This window comes from Oncorhynchus gorbuscha, linkage group LG24 (assembly GCF_021184085.1).
Source record: "Oncorhynchus gorbuscha isolate QuinsamMale2020 ecotype Even-year linkage group LG24, OgorEven_v1.0, whole genome shotgun sequence".
NCBI classification, from domain to species: Eukaryota; Metazoa; Chordata; class Actinopteri; order Salmoniformes; family Salmonidae; genus Oncorhynchus; species Oncorhynchus gorbuscha.
Window position 1 is genome coordinate 7,951,589 of NC_060196.1, and position 15,525 is coordinate 7,967,113.

The following is a 15,525-nucleotide window of genomic DNA, read 5'->3' on the forward strand; positions in this document are numbered from 1 at the left end:
CCCAAAATGTTTGACCCAAGTTAAACAATTTAAAGGCAATGCTACCAAATACTAATTGAGTGTATGTAAACTTCTGAACCACTGGGAATGTGATTCAAGAAATACAAGCTGAAATAAATAATTATCTCTACTATTATTCTGACATTTCACATTCTTAAAATAAAGTGGTGATCCTAACTGATCTAAGACAGGGAATCTTTACTAAGATTAAATGTCAGGAATTGCGAAAAACTGAGTTTAATGTATTTGCCTAAAGTGTATGCAAACTTCCGACTTCAACTGTACATGTATGTAGAGTTATTAAAGTGACTATGCATAGATGATAACAACAGAGAGTAGAAGCGATGTAAAAAAAAAAAAGGGGGGGGGGTGCAATGCAAATAGTCTGGGAAGCCATTTGATTAGATATTCAGGAGTCTTATGGCTTGGGGGTAGAAGCTGTTTAGAAGCCTCTTTGACCTAGACTTGGCGCTCCGGTACCACTTGCCATGCAGTTGCAGGGAGAACAGTCTATGACTACGGTGGCTGGAGTCTTTGACAATTTTTAGGGTCTACCTCTGACACCACCTGGTATAGTTTCTGGATGGCAGGAAGCTTGGCCCCAGTGATGTACTGGGCCGTTTGCACTACCCTCTGTCATGCCTTGCGGTCGGAGCAGTTGCCAGACCAGGCAGTGATGCAACCAGTTAGGATGCTCTCGATGGTGCAGCTGTAGAACCTTTTGAGGATCTGAGGACCCATGCCAAATCTTTTAAATCTCCTGAGGGGGAATAGGTTTTGTCTTGCCCTCTTCATGACTGTGTGATTGCAGCCTTATAAACTTCCCTTCTGTACATTGCAGTTATAACTAGTCCTGAGCAATTAACCGACATTTGGGTTGAATTATTTGAATTCCATTTCGTTCGATTTTTTTCTGCGAGGTCAATGCACAAATGGCAGTTTCTCGAGATATTGTATATTTCAGAGCGTAAATCGTAGTAATTAACGACAATGACCATAATCCACTGCGCATCTACTTGTCCTGTCTATCTTTTCTTTGTGCCTGCTACGGTAAACCGCAGAAGAATGCGCGATCGTGAGGGGATTTAGAGAGCAGCTGATGCTTGACAGGGTATCGCTACCGGAAAAACACTGATCTAAGTGATCGAAAGTTCGTATTCAGTCATAGAAGTATGCCTTATTTAATCCGAAGAGATACAAATGAGTGATTTTGTCAGACAGAATATTCAGCAGCTCTGTAGGGATGAGATGATGACTTGGTATTAAATAATACAATTATAAAATAAAACCAATGAAATATACACAACAACTGAAATATGTTATTAAAGTAATGTGAACATTATAATGTAATGTGAACATGTGAACATTAACATTATGGTTAATAAGTGATAAGCAGTAATGGGCAGTCACTACCATCATGGTACTTTTATTAATTGTTTTATTCTGTGTTGTTACAGCATTCAACCCAAATAATCGAAATCGAAAACGAATTATTATTTTTTAATCATCGAATTATAATAATTAATCAATCATCATTAGTTATAACTGGTGTTAATTTACTTATAACTCCCCAACATTATTATATTTCCAATTACATAACATTATCTGCTGATTAAATTAGCCCCTACCTTATTTAGTACTCTCCCCAGGAACGGCAGTAGCTTCTGACCCGTTTTCATTGGGTACATTTAGTAAGTATAAAACAGAAAACAGAGGAGTCTTTATCCCTACTCTACCCCATGCTAAGAGTATGACCATCTCTCCCCTCTCTCCTCTCAGCCTGTAAACCAGAGAAATAACCAAGGGCATTGATTAAGTCCGCACTCTGCACAAGGACGAAAATAACGCCATGCATACATGCAAGTACGTTAGAGGGCTAAGAGAGGAGGCCAGCATTGGGGAGTGATCCAAACCAAACCTCTCAGTCTCAGACAGATTTAGTTCATATATGCTGTGGAAAAGTACATGAACGGGGTCTGTCTGAATCATGGTTTTAAAGTCTAGCGGACAAGCAGCGTTTGTTCACATCCAGAATCATGTATAATTCCAATTTAGCAGGCTTGAAGTAGTAGGCTACATTTTTAGTATATGTGTTTTCAATGTGTTTTTTCTTTTCTTTTAATTGGTTGTATATCAGCCATTTTGCATTTCAATAGAGAAACATCCAAGAGCGAATGAACGAATGCCTGATACTGAATGTTGCCTTTCACTGAAATTCTCTAAAGCATCTGAATTGCTGTGAGTGTTGCAATCAGATGTGCTGGATGCTCGTACTGTTTAAATGGAGTGTCTGTCTGGGTATAATGAAATGCAAGTGATGCATGCAGTAAATGAACCAGTTGGAAGGGAAATGCAAGTTTCTCTATAGCTGTAACCTTTGCCTTGACTTGGCTCCTTTCCTTGTTGACACGCAGAGGAGCTCCACTGACTGCTGATAGAGCTGGTTGGCTGTGAAAGTAACCGTCACAGCCAAATGTAATCATCTACTTCGTGTGTTAAATCAATTGCTTCTTATTGGACGGCAGCACAGTTTTATCCGTTGCAGTTCCACTTAAAACAAATCAAGCGGTATTTACTTTGTATTATACAGCTACCGAAAATTGAGAAATGGCCTTTTGGGGCTCTGAAGTATATCATACTCAATAAAAGATGGCATTTTGCGGTTGACTCTTAATGATGTAATTGACACTGTAGATTGGTGTTTCATGCTCTTCTATGGATGGGCCTTGTTCCATTGGAGGATCAGATGGGTTGATGTTAAGAATAGTTTATTAAAACACATTTTATATTTTGATTGGCCTGTAGTAGCTCAATAAGTATGGGAGACCAGGGATGGTTGTAACACAGGATAGTTGTAACACTCAATATCTCCAATCAGGAACAAGCTAGAATCATGTGACTCACTGCACATGCTCAGTTTAGTTCTCAACCCTCATGAAGAAGCAAGAGGTAAGAAAGTACTTTTTTTAACCAAATATGTTTTTCTGATGGCATCACCTGCTTTGTAGTTAGATTCACCAAACGTATATGAGCTTTATAACCAGTGTGTGTAGATATGTTTGATGTATAGTGAACATAAATATAAACACAACATATAAATGTTGGTCCCATGTTTTATTAGCTGAAATAAAAGATCCTAGAAGTTATCCATCTCTACAAAAAGCTTATATCTCTCAAATTCTGTGCACAAATGTGTTTACATCCCTGTTAGTAAGCGTTTCTCCTTTGCCAAGATGATCCATCCACCTGACAGGTATAGCATACCAAGAAGCTGATTAAACAGCACAGGTGCACCTTGTGCTGGGGACAATAAAAGGCCATTTTAAAATGTGCCGTTTTACCACACAATACAATGCCGCAGATAACTCAAGTTTTGGGGGAGCGTGCAATTGACATGCTGACTGCAGGAATGTCCACTGAAGCTGTTGCTAGAGAATTTAATGTGAATTTCTCTACCATAAGCCGCCTCCAACGTCATTTTAGAGAATTTGGCAGTATTTCGAACCGGCCTCACAGCTGCAGACCACGTATTACCACGCAAGCCCAAGACCTCCACATCCGGCTTCTTCACCTGTGGGATCATCTGAGACCAGCCACCCGGACAGCTGATGACTGTGGGTTTGATGACAGCTTATGACTGTGGGTTTGCACAACCGAAGAATTACTGCACAAACGGTCAGAAACTGTCTCAGGGACGCTCATCTGCGTGCTCGCTGTCTCCACCAGGGTCTTGACTGCAGTTCAGCATCGTTACCGACTAGTGGGCTTGCGTGGTTATACGTGGTCTGCCGCTGTGAGGCCGGTTCGAAGTACTGCCAAATTCTCTAAAATGACGTTGGAGGCGGCTTATGGTAGAGAAATTAACATTAAATTCTCTAGCAACAGCTTCGGTGGACATTCCTGCAGTCAGCATGTCAATTGCACGCTCCCTCAAAACTTGAGTTATCTGTGGCATTGTGTTGTGTGGTAAAATGGCACATTTTAAAGTGGCCTTTTATTGCCCCCAGCACAAGGTGCACCTGTGCTGTTTAATCAGCTTCTTGGTATGCTATACCTGTCAGGTGGATGGATTATCTTGGCAAAGGAGAAACGCTTACTAACAGGGATGTAAACACATTTGTGCACAGGATTTGAGAGATATAAGCTTTTTGTGCAGATGGATAACTTCTAGGATCTTTTATTTCAGCTCATGAAACATGGGACCAAAGCTTTACATGTTGCATTTGATATTTATGTTCACTATACACCAAACATATCTACACACCCGGGTTATAAACCTTATATAAGTTTGGTGACTCTAACTACAAAGCAGGTGATGCCATCACAAAAACAAATTTGGTGAAAAGGGTACTTTCTTACCACTTGCTTCTTCATGAGGGTTGAGAAATAAACTGAGCATGTGCAGTGAGTCACACGATTCTAGCTTGTTCCTGATTGGAGATATTGAGTGTTACAACTATCCTGTGTTACAACCATCCCTGGTCTTCCATACTTATTGAGCTACTACAGGCCAATCAAAATATAAAATGTGTTTTAATAAACTATTCTTAACATCAACCCATCTGATCCTCCAATGAAACAAGGCCCATCCATAGAAGAGCATGAAACACCAATCTACAGTGTCAATTACATCATTAAGCATCAACCGCAAAATGCCATCTTTTATTGAGTATGATATACTCTCAGAGCCCTGAAAGGCCGTTTCTCAGTTTTCGGTAGCTGTATAACACAAAGTAAATACCGCTTGATTTACTTTAAGTGGAAACGGCAATGGATGCATCTGCATCTGTTGCATTGTGTTAGTGTGACAAAACTGCACATTTTAAAGTGGCCTTTTATTGTCGCCAGCACAAGGTGCACCTGTGTAATGATCATGCTGTTTAATCAGCTTCTTGATATGCCACACCTGTTTGGTGGATGGATGATCTTGGCAAAGTTGAAATGCTCACAAACAGGTATGTAAACAGATTTCTGCGCAACATTTGAGAGAAATAAGCTAACTGTGCATATCGAAAAGTTCAGAGACTTTTAATTTCAGCTCATGAAACATGGAACCAGGACTTTACATGTTGCATTTACATTTTTGTTCAGTGTAAATGATATTGATTGAGGCTACCAGTACTCTTCAAGTGATTGTTAGTGATATAGCACCATCTTGTGGTACATTTTCACACTGGCAACTTCACAGAGTTTGTCATATTCATTAGAGAAAAGTTGAATGCCTTTATTATGTTGTTACCTTCTATAATAAGTTGTTATGCATGATTATGCATTATATGTTTAAGGGGTAATCTGCAGTTGCTACAGATGTAGGATCTTAATTTAGAAATATCAGACTTGATTTGCCCTAAGAAAAATCTATCAACCCCAACAAAAAATGTTGGTTAATTATAATCCACATAATTCACATTTCTTGTTGCTGCATGATTATTTTCATGCTGCATCAAACTGGCTCAAATTGAGATCCTACATCCATTTGTGTATTTACAAATGATTGATACAGTTCCTTCAGAAAGTATTCCCACCCCTTGACTTTTTCAACATTTTGTTGTGTTACAGCCTGAATTTGAAATGGATTCAATTGAGATTTTTTTGTCACTGATGTACGCACAATACACCATAATCTCAAAGTGGAATTATGTTTTTAGAAATGTTTACAAATTAATTAAAAAGGAAAAGCTGAAATGTCTTGCGTCAAAATAAGTATTCAACCCCTTTTGCTATGGCAAGCCTAAATTAGTTCAGGAGTTCAAATTTGCTTAACAAGTCACACAATAAGTTGCATTGACTCACTCTGTGTGCAATAATAGTGTTTAACATGACTTTTAAATGACTACCTCATCTCTGTACCCCCACACATACAATTATCTGTAAGGCCCCTTAGTCAAGCAGTGAATGTTATGCACAGATTCAACCACACAGACCAGGGAGGTTTTCCAATGGTTTGCAAAGAAGGGCACTTATTGGTAGATGGGTAAAACAAATAGGCAGACGTTGAATATCCCTTTGAACATTGGGCAGTTATGAATTACACTTTAGATGGTGTATCAATACACCCAGTCACTAAAAGGATTCAGGCATCATTCCTAACTCAGTTGCCGGAGAGGAAAGAAACAGCTCAAGGATTTCACCATGAGGCCAATGGTGACTTTAAAACAGTTACAGAGTTTAATGGCTGTGATAGGAGAAATGGATCAACAATATTGTAGTTACTCCACAATACTAACCTAAATGCTAAAGGACAGTGAAAATAAGGAAGCCTGTACATGATACAAATATTCTAAAACATGCATCATGTTTGCAACAGGGCACTATAATACTGCAGAAAAATGTGGCAAAGAAATGTTACTTTTGTCCTGAATACAAAACATTACTGCATGTTTGTGGCAAATCCAACACAACACATCACTGAGTACCGCTCTTCATATTTTCAAGCATGGCGGTGGCTGCATCATGTTATTATTATTGCACACAGCTGTCAAATGTGTTGCTAACATGTATTGACTCAGGGGGTTGAATACTTAGCTAATCAAAATACATTTGTGTTTTATTTTCCATACATTTTTTAAACAAATGTTACAGTATTTTGTGTAGGTCGTTGACAAAAAAAATACAAGTAATTTTGAATTTGAATCCCACTTTGTAACACAATAAAATGTGTAAAAAGTCAAGGGGTGTGTGAATACCCGTTGCCCATTGATTCTTGAAGAATATAACGTATAAATGCCTCGTAAGCTTAGTTCAACTGTCCTACCCCATCAGAACCAAAATATAAACTTGTTTGTAAACATTGCAAATGTAAACAAATAAACCAAATCAAATTGTATTGGTTTACACATATTTAGCTACAGAACATGCTTAAAACTATTTTGATATCTTGGGTGGTCAGTCCTTGCATCCAACGCGCTATCTATGCATTTTAGAGTGGTTACATTTCTCCATGCTCTTCCCTCAGCTTTAGATACAGGGTATCCACTTTGTAATTGTTTCAAGTGAAGACTGTCCCTTTAACTCACAAATGAATTTCTCAAACAATATGTAGCCTACATATTCGAGTTGATTATTATGGACAGAATGGTGATATGCTGGTCTTGCCGCATCTCCATGGTTCCATAGTCTTCCGTTTGACTGTTTCACTTCTGACTGGTTGGTTGGTTGGCTGTAGTGTAGAGGGCGAGAGGAGAAAATAAGAAATGCAAGATCATTGTTGTTAAGTCTATGGGAAATTGGATTTATTGATAGGTTTTGAAAAAACATTCAGACCTTGGGAAAAGTGCTATACAACGTAATCCATCCAAAAATGACAAGATAATATTTGTATTGCCAGTGCCAAAAGCTCCAATAGTGTCATGTTTGTCATTTATTGTCATGTCTTGTCCCTGTGCTCCCCATGCTATTCGTTTCCCTCTGCTGGTCTTGTTTGGTTCTATCCTTCTCTCTCCCCCCTCCCTCTCTCACTCTCTCGCTCTCTCTTCTCTCTGTCGTTCCGTTCCTGCTCCCAGCTGTTCCTATTCCCCTAATCATCATTTAGTCTTCCCACACCTGTTCCCGATCCTTTCCCCTGATTAGACTCCCTATTTATTCCTTTGTGATCCGTTCCTGTTCCATCGGTTCCTTGTTTTGTATTCCATGCTGTGATTGCGTTTCGCCCTGTCCTGTCGTGTTTTTTGCCGTGATTGTGTATCACCCTGTCCTGTCGTGTTCTGTGCCTTCTTCAGACGCTGCGTGTGAGCAGGTGTCTCAGTCGACTACGGCCTGCGCCTACCCGAAGCGACCTGCAGTCTGTGGCCGCTTCTCCAGTTGTTTTCCCCCTCTACAAATCTAGAGGATTTCAGTTATTCCGTTTTGAACATTAATAAACTCTGTTTCTGTTAAGTCGCTTTTGGGTCCTCTTTTACCTGCATGACAGAAGGAACCGACCAAGGAATGGACCCAGCGACTTCAGACGCTCGTTACACTGCCGTCGAGTTCCAAGGAGCCATGCTCGGCAGACACGAGCAGGAATTGTCTGCTGCTCGCCATGCCGTGGAGAACCTGGCCGCTCAGGTTTCCGACCTCTCTGGACAGTTCCAGAGTCTACGTCTCGTGCCACCTGTTACTCCCTGGCCTGCCGAGCCTCCAGAACCCAGGGTTAATAACCCACCTTGCTACTCCGGGCAGCCCACTGAGTGCCGCTCCTTTCTCACGCAGTGTGAGATTGTGTTCTCTCTCCAACCCCACACATACTCTAGAGAGAGAGCTCGGGTTGCTTACGTCATTTCACTCCTTACTGGCCGGGCTCGAGAATGGGGCACAGCTATCTGGGAGGCAAGGGCTGATTGCTCTAACAGATTCCAGAACTTTAAAGAGGAGATGATTCGGGTTTTTGACCGTTCAGTTTTTGGTGAGGAGGCTTCTAGGGCCCTGGCTTCCTTATGCCAAGGTGAACGGTCCATAACGGATTATTCCATTGAGTTTCGCACTCTTGCTGCCTCTAGTGAGTGGAACGAGCCGGCGCTGCTCGCTCGTTTTCTGGAGGGACTCCACGCAGCGGTTAAGGATGAGATTCTCTCCCGGGAGGTTCCTTCAGATGTGGACTCTTTGATTGCTCTCGCCATCCGCATAGAACGACGGGTAGATCTTCGTCACCGGGCTCGTGGAAGAGAGCTCGCATCAACGGTGTTTCCCTGCTCCGCATCGCAACCATCTCCCTCCTCTGGCTTTGAGACTGAGCCCATGCAGCTGGGAGGGATTCGCATCTCGAATAAGGAGAGGGAACAGAGGATCACCAACCGCCTGTGCCTCTATTGCGGAGTTGCTGGACATTTTGTTATTTCATGTCCAGTAAGAGGCCAGAGCCCATCAGTAAGCGGAGGGCTACTGGTGAGCGCTACTACTCAGGTCCCTTCATCTAGATCTTGTACTACTATGTCGGTCCATCTACGCTGGACCGGTTCGGGTGCTACATGCAGTGCTTTGATTGACTCTGGGGCTGAGGGTTGTTTCATGGACGAAGCATGGGCTCGGAAACATAACATTCCTTTCAGACCGTTAGACAGGCCTACGCCCATGTTTGCCTTAGATGGTAGTCATCTTCCCAGTATCAAATTTGAGACACTACCTTTAACTCTCACAGTATCTGGTAACCACAGTGAGACTATGTCTTTTTGATTTTCCGTTCACCGTTTACACCTGTTGTTTTGGGTCACCCCTGGCTTGTATGTCATAATCCTTCTATTAATTGGTCTAGTAATTCTATCCTATCCTGGAACGTTTCTTGTCATGTGAAGTGTTTAATGTCTGCCATCCCTCCCATTTCTTCTGTCCCTACTTCTCAGGAGGAACCTGGCGATTTGACAGGAGTGCCGGAGGAATATCATGATCTGCGCACGGTCTTCAGTCGGTCCCGAGCCAACTCCCTTCCTCCTCACCGGTCGTATGATTGTAGTATTGATCTCCTTCCGGGGACCACTCCTCCTCGAGGTAGACTATACTCTCTGTCGGCTCCCGAACGTAAGGCTCTCGAGGATTATTTGTCTGTGTCTCTTGACGCCGGTACCATAGTGCCTTCTTCCTCTCCGGCCGGGGCGGGGTTCTTTTTGTTAAGAAGAAGGACGGTACTCTGCGCCCCTGCGTGGATTATCGAGGGCTGAATGACATAACGGTTAAGAATCGTTATCCGCTTCCCTTATGTCATCAGCCTTCGAGATTCTGCAGGGAGCCAGGTGCTTTACTAAGTTGGACCTTCGTAACGCTTACCATCTCGTGCGCATCAGAGAGGGGGACGAGTGGAAAACGGCGTTTAATACTCCGTTAGGGCATTTTGAGTACCGGGTTCTGCCGTTCGGTCTCGCCAATGCGCCAGCTGTTTTTCAGGCATTAGTTAATGATGTTCTGAGAGACATGCTGAACATTTTTGTTTTTGTCTATCTTGACGATATCCTGATTTTTTCTCCGTCACTCGAGATTCATGTTCAGCACGTTCGACGTGTTCTACAGCGCCTTTTAGAGAATTGTCTCTACGTAAAGGCTGAGAAGTGCTCTTTTCATGTCTCCTCCGTTACTTTTCTCGGTTCCGTTATTTCCGCTGAAGGCATTCAGATGGATTCCGCTAAGGTCCAAGCTGTCAGTGATTGGCCCGTTCCAAGGTCACGTGTCGAGTTGCAGCGCTTTTTAGGTTTCGCTAATTTCTATCGGCGTTTCATTCGTAATTTCGGTCAAGTTGCTGCCCCTCTCACAGCTCTTACTTCTGTCAAGACGTGTTTTAAGTGGTCCGGTTCCGCCCAGGAGCTTTTGATCTTCTAAAAGAACGTTTTACGTCCGCTCCTATCCTCGTTACTCCTGACGTCACTAGACAATTCATTGTCGAGGTTGACGCTTCAGAGGTAGGCGTGGGAGCCATTCTATCCCAGCGCTTCCAGTCTGACGATAAGGTTCATCCTTGCGCTTATTTTTCTCATCGCCTGTCGCCATCTGAGCGCAACTATGATGTGGGTAACCGTGAACTGCTCGCCATCCGCTTAGCCCTAGGCGAATGGCGACAGTGGTTGGAGGGGGCGACCGTTCCTTTGTCGTTTGGACAGACCATAAGAACCTTGAGTACATCCGTTCTGCCAAACGACTTAATGCTCGTCAAGCTCGTTGGGCGTTGTTTTTCGCTCGTTTCGAGTTTGTGATTTCTTACCGTCCGGGTAGCAAGAACACCAAGCCTGATGCCTTATCCCGTCTGTTTAGTTCTTCTGTGGCTTCTACTGATCCCGAGGGGATTCTTCCTTATGGGCGTGTTGTCGGGTTAACAGTCTGGGGAATTGAAAGACAGGTTAAGCAAGCACTCACGCACACTGCGTCGCCGCGCGCTTGTCCTAGTAACCTCCTTTTCGTTCCTGTTTCCACTCGTCTGGCTGTTCTTCAGTGGGCTCACTCTGCCAAGTTAGCGGGTCATCCCGGTGTTCGAGGCACTCTTGCGTCTATTCGCCAGCGCTTTTGGTGGCCGACTCAGGAGCGTGACACGCGCCGTTTCGTGGCTGCCTGTTCGGACTGCGCGCAGACTAAGTCGGGTAACTCCCCTCCTGCCGGTCGTCTCAGACCGCTCCCCATTCCTTCTCGACCATGGTCTCACATTGCCTTAGACTTCATTACCGGTCTGCCTTTGTCTGCGGGGAAGACTGTGATTCTGACGGTTGTCGATAGGTTCTCTAAGGCGGCACATTTCATTCCCCTCGCTAAACTTCCTTCCGCTAAGGAGACGGCACAAATCATTATTGAGAATGTATTCAGAATTCATGGCCTCCCGTTAGACGCCGTTTCAGACAGAGGTCCGCAATTCACGTCACAGTTTTGGAGGGAGTTCTGTCGTTTGATTGGTGCGTCCGTCAGTCTCTCTTCCGGGTTTCATCCCCAGTCTAACGGTCAAGCAGAGAGGGCCAATCAGACGATTGGTCGCATACTACGCAGCCTTTCTTTCAGAAACCCTGCGTCTTGGGCAGAACAGCTCCCTGGGCAGAATACGCTCACAATTCGCTTCCTTCGTCTGCTACCGGGTTATCTCCGTTTCAGAGTAGTCTGGGTTACCAGCCTCCTCTGTTCTCATCCCAGCTTGCCGAGTCCAGCGTTCCCTCCGCTCAAGCGTTTGTCCAACGTTGTGAGCGCACCTGGAGGAGGGTGAGGTCTGCACTTTGCCGTTACAGGGCACAGACGGTGAGAGCCGCCAATAAACGCAGGATTAAGAGTCCAAGGTATTGTTGCGGCCAGAGAGTGTGGCTTTCCACTCGCAACCTTCCTCTTACGACAGCTTCTCGTAAGTTGACTCCGCGGTTCATTGGTCCGTTCCGTGTCTCCCAGGTCGTCAATCCTGTCGCTGTGCGACTGCTTCTTCCGCGACATCTTCGTCGCGTCCATCCTGTCTTCCATGTCTCCTGTGTTAAGCCCTTTCTTCGCACCCCGTTCGTCTTCCCTCCCCCCTCCCGTCCTTGTCGAGAGCGCACCTATTTACAAGGTACATAAAATTATGGACATGCGTTCTCGGGGACGGGGTCACCAATACCTAGTGGATTGGGAGGGTTACGGTCCTGAGGAGAGGAGTTGGGTTCCGTCTCGGGACGTGCTGGACCGTTCGCTCATCGATGATTTCCTCCGTTGCCGCCAGGATTCCTCCTCGAGTGCGCCAGGAGGCGCTCGGTGAGTGGGGGGTACTGTCATGTTTGTCATTTATTGTCATGTCTTGTCCCTGTGCTCCCCATGCTATTCGTTTCCCTCTGCTGGTCTTGTTTGGTTCTATCCTTCTCTCTCCCCCTCCCTCTCTCACTCTCTCGCTCTCTCTTCTCTCTGTCGTTCCGTTCCTGCTCCCAGCTGTTCCTATTCCCCTAATCATCATTTAGTCTTCCCACACCTGTTCCCGATCCTTTCCCCCTGATTAGACTCCCTATTTATTCCTTTGTGATCCGTTCCTGTTCCATCGGTTCCTTGTTTTGTATTCCATGCTGTGATTGCGTTTCGCCCTGTCCTGTCGTGTTTTTTGCCGTGATTGTGTATCACCCTGTCCTGTCGTGTTCTGTGCCTTCTTCAGACGCTGCGTGTGAGCAGGTGTCTCAGTCGACTACGGCCTGCGCCTACCCGAAGCGACCTGCAGTCTGTGGCCGCTTCTCCAGTTGTTTTCCCCTCTACAAATCTAGAGGATTTCAGTTATTCCGTTTTGAACATTAATAAACTCTGTTTCTGTTAAGTCGCTTTTGGGTCCTCTTTTACCTGCATGACAAATAGATCCGTCTTTGTCAGCAGGCTTGTGTGTATTGAAGCCATTTCTTAACCACAAGAGGTCAGTATTTAGCTACATTTGCGTACACCTCATCGTGCATTAAAAAAAATCTGAAAAACTCCACAGCACTTTGCGGAGAAGGAAATTACAACCCACGTATGTGGTTAAATACATGTTATTCCAATAAGAGTAATTTCCCCTATCCACAAGTGTTCCCTGTGGAGTCAGACAATATGGCTGCAACTTATATTACATTTCATATAGGTGTCAATGTAACTTTTACTGCTTGTCTGTTATCAAGGGTCACAGCCTGTATATGCATGTCTCCAAGGTTTCACCCTCGGTTTCTAGCTATGCTTTATGTTATTCAGGGACTAAGCAGTCGCATATCACATTGACTTATATTACAAGTTCCATCAAGTGAGCCTGCCCTTGAAATGAGACCGTTCACTTTTCCTTCCACTTCCAATAAGCAGTGGAAATAGAGGTCTTGAACAGTAACAGAGAATGAAAGAGTCTTCCCAGAGGCTGCAGTGAATTTGATTTGTGTTCCACTGTAATCCTAAATTCGAAGGACTTTGACAGTTGTATCGTTGTGGTTTTCTTGGAAAATGTCATCTCTTTCCTGACTTTTGTTTCGTTTTGTTTTAATCTGCTTGATTGAGTTTTGAACAGCCAACGCCTGGAAAACCGTGTAAATCATATTGGAAAAGCTCAACATGGTGTGGTTTATTTTTTTCTATAGACCAGCATTTTGAATAATGCTTCTATATTTCAGAGTAAAATCATTGTATAAATAAATACAGAATCAATACATTTTAATGTACGCAAAACATAATTGACGGGAAATGCAGTTGATTATGATGATTTCCTTACATGTTGCATTGCGTGTGTAAACTAGTTCATACATCAGCAATCAATGGCAATGTATAGTTATGAATTATGACAGGGGCACTCTGGTTTCCATAGTGACAGCAAACACAGTAGTGGACTCATTGCTCTTAAATTTCATAGAGCAGTACTTTCATTTACAACTGTAGCCAAACACAGCTGTAGGATTTGGGTGTACTTGAAAGTCCTAGCAAATCTTTGTTGACGCTATACAACACCCGGCTGGGTGTGTATCGTGTGTTGGTTGATGTATGTGGATATCAACACCCAAAGTACTACATTATGACTGGGTCATATTGCAATATGAGACCAATATATGAGCAGTCCGCTCTCTCATTGGTCAATTTACCACTCAGAAACACAGACAGTAGGAGTACACTTAGTTGAAATAAAGGAGCTGCTATTCGACATGGCGATCTAAACTTGTCTTCCCAGGAGCACATTTGCTATCAGCAGCACGTTGGAGTCAATGTCATAAAATCTCTCCCCGGTTTATTACAGCTGCTATAATAGGACTGCTGAAGGGAGCGAGAGTCTCGCAAACTTATCGGTTCAAATACTATTTGAAATAATTTTTAAAAAACTACTTGTGATTTATTGAGCTTGCCTGTTACAACAAAAACAATAGAAAAGCCCCAGAAGTGCAAACCCAGCCCACCTGGCTCTCCAGATAGGCTTAAGCAAACGCTCAAAGTATTGAAATATTTCTCATATATGTGAACCCAGGTATGGTCCCGTCCCATTTGAGCAGAGCTGACATGGAGCCCCTAGCTCCAGCGATAGTGTAATCTAGTGGTGTAACCCAAGAACCTGTTGCTGGTGGTCTGGCAAGAGGCTTCATGGCTGCAACAGTCAGAAGAGAGGAGATTCCCTTTACAAGCAGGGCTTAGTTGTATACTTCCTCTCATTATGAGGCTACTGTAGCTAACACGGAGAGAGGGAGAGAGAGAGAGTGTGTGCGTGCATGCATGGGTGTGTGTAATACCAACTCTATAGAATACTGCATAATGTATTTTTTTGTTATTGATTTGTGAAAAGGAAGTGTACCTAGAAGGCAGATGTCAGACACGACAGGGGGTTCTAGCAGAGCAGACACATCAAATCAAAAATGGAAGTAGAGCAGAGTTACCCTCAACAGAAGTGTTTCATCTTTTTTAAAGTTGTTCCAACATTAGTGTTTTCAGATGCAGACTCCGAGAGAGAGAGAGAGAGAGAGAGAGAGAGAGTCCTAGTCCTATTAGTCCTAGTACAACCTATTAGAGTCTATGTGTGACTAGTGCATAATGCATCAACTACACGTAGGTGTAAAATTGCACTAATTGTAGGGAACTTCATGAGCTCTGGTGAATAAATAGCCTAAGAACTTGTTACACAAGGGGATACTAATTGTGTATTTTTGGTATGACATTTAGTCATCGAATTATGAAATAAGACGTGGCAGGCAGACACAATCAAATCTGTTATGTTCATGTCTGACAATATGAGGCGATAGCGACCACCGGTCAACTTCTTGGTGTTCTTTCTCCCCCTCTCCGGGCAGCGTAAAAATTGCCTTTCATTTACAATGTTGTAAATGAATCTGTGTTTGAAATTCACTGCTCGACTGAGGGAGCTTACAGATAATTGTATGTGTGGGGTACAGAGATGAGGCAGTCATTAAAAATTAATGTTAAACACTGTTATTGCACACAGAGTGAGTCCATGGAGCTTATTATGTGTAGTTATTTAGTCTAAGAAATGTATTTAGTCTAAGAAATGTATTTAGTCTAAGAAATGTATTATTATTTAGGCTTGCCATAACAAAGGGGTTGAATACTTATTGACTCAAGACATTTCGGCTTTTAATTTTTAATGAATTAGTAAAAAATGATTGAAACATAATTCCACATTGACATTATGGG

General features: G+C 43.3%; 1 protein-coding gene across 2 annotated transcripts in view; it reads right to left on the reverse strand.

The window, feature by feature from the left end:
• LOC124012917 (scrapie-responsive protein 1-like) overlaps positions 1-15,525 on the reverse strand; it is a 29,776-nt gene that overhangs the window by 6,086 nt on the left and 8,165 nt on the right. Inside the window, exon 1 of one of the 2 annotated variants that reach the window (XM_046326973.1) lies at positions 1,629-1,844. The exons of the other annotated variant lie outside the window; for it this stretch is intronic. The gene's annotated coding sequence lies outside the window, so the exon portion shown is untranslated. Of the gene's footprint in view, positions 1-1,628; positions 1,845-15,525 lie in introns of those variants that run through there. 2 annotated transcript variants of the gene reach the window in all.